This window comes from Corylus avellana, chromosome ca1 (assembly GCF_901000735.1).
Source record: "Corylus avellana chromosome ca1, CavTom2PMs-1.0".
Classification (NCBI taxonomy): Eukaryota; Viridiplantae; Streptophyta; class Magnoliopsida; order Fagales; family Betulaceae; genus Corylus; species Corylus avellana.
The window spans coordinates 21,399,944-21,401,854 of NC_081541.1; the positions used below are offsets into that span (position 1 = coordinate 21,399,944).

The following is a 1,911-nucleotide window of genomic DNA, read 5'->3' on the forward strand; positions in this document are numbered from 1 at the left end:
TAAGCCTCAGATTTTAATACACAATTTCAAGGAGACAATTTTGGGGAGAGGAATTAGAGGCTACTTCTAGGAGTGATTTTTGTTTCTTTCTTTTCTTTTTTTTTTTTTTAGTTTTATTTTAATTATGTGTAACAGACTCTTAAGGAGGGCTAGATTGAAACCATAATTATGTTTATTTAATATTTCAATATTGGTGACTTTGTGATAATCATATTGTGATGCTTAACTTGATTAATTCCTGTTTTCTTGAATTCTTCATATGTATGTGATTGGCCATTATATGCATGGGGTATGAATTAGTTAATTAAATCAATTTGGATGACCGACTCCTGGGTTGAATAAGAATAACAAAAGAAATCCACACCAGATTCTTGGGTTAATCAACATAGAAAACCGGGAGTATACACTCATGCCCTAGGTTTCGTGTGTTTGTCAATTTCCATAGATTAATGCTTTCTTAAAGAACAACTTAGTATACACCCATGCTAAATCCTTTGAGAAAGAAAGAGTTAGAGTATACACTCATGCCTAACTCGTTGCTTAGGGAAATCAATAGCTTAAGGAGTATACACACATGCCCTTTGGTTGGCAAACATTACGTGTTCATAATATGATTGGATCATTAGCATATTGTTATATTAGTTGAGCATAATTAGTCATGGATATCAAAGCCTTACCTTTACTTTATCTTTGTATCTTTTTATTTCTTTTTCATAATATCAATTTAGTGACAACTTGATATTTTTTAATCAATTCTAAATAAAATCAACAATCCTCGTGGGATCGATCTCAGACTTGCTGAACTATACTATCGTTTGATCTTGTGCACTTGTGATAAAACGTACAAAATATTATCTATTAATTTATATAGTATTTGGCACAACAAGTTTTTGGCGCCGATGCCGGTGATTGTTTGATTTTGTTTGGAATTTTTTTCCCTTAGTTTTTTTATTTAGTTTCTATTTTTTCGCAGTTACTGATCTACCTCCGGAGTTGCGCTCGAGCGCCCATTCCATGGGGATCGAGCGCACCTCATGGTGCGATTGATCGCACATCCGGACAGTATCACAGAAATTGTTTTAATTACAGATCTGATTTATTTATTTTATTTTTGTTTTTATTTTTGTTTTTTATTTAATTTTCTTTTTGTTTTAATCATGTTGAGAAACAATACACGTCTAGTGCGAAGACCTATGAAAAATTCATTCAATCCCTAGATCCTCAACCAGCCATCATGCATTAATTTCCAATCGATTATGCAGAGCAGTTATGAATTATCTCGGCTGCTCAATATGAGTCCACACTATAAAGGCACACATACAGAGAGCCCATATTGGCATATTCGAGAATTCTGTGATCTCTGCAGGACTCAAAATGTTCAGGGTCTAACTCCAGAACAAATCAAGTTAATCCTCTTTCCGTTTTCTTTAAAAGATAATGCTAAGAGATGGTACAATTCTTTTTCCGCAGGTTCTACTCATACTTGGGATGAGATGGCCACAAAGTTCTTAAAGAAGTTTTTCCTAGTCCACAAGACAAGGCAATTGAGAAGGGAAATTCTGACTTTCCATAAAAAAGATGGAGACCCTTTCTTCGAGGCATGGGAACACTTTAAAGAACTACTTCTCAGATGCCCTCATCACAATATATCTCAAGATGATTAGGTACTGACATTCTATGAGTTGAAATGATCCTAACAAGAGTCTTCTAGATTTAGCTTGTGGTAGCATGTTGATGGAGAAAAGCAGTGAAGAAGCCATAGAGCTTTTCGAGACATTGAGTGAGCACTCTCAACAATTCACATCTAAAGGGAGACAACGATTCAAAGGAAAAGGAATACATGAAGAGAGCACCAATGGTGGAAGTCAGGCTCAAATGGCTGCCATGGAGAAAAAGCTGGACATGCTCATG

The 1,911-nt window shown here is 35.1% G+C and overlaps 1 non-coding gene across 1 annotated transcript; it reads right to left on the reverse strand.

Annotated features, from left to right (window-relative positions):
* Window positions 1–1,540: 1,540 nt before the first annotated feature.
* Window positions 1,541–1,648, reverse strand: LOC132168288 (small nucleolar RNA R71). The gene has a single exon (XR_009438806.1). It is a non-coding gene; the product is annotated as a small nucleolar RNA R71 (small nucleolar RNA).
* Window positions 1,649–1,911: the final 263 nt, after the last annotated feature.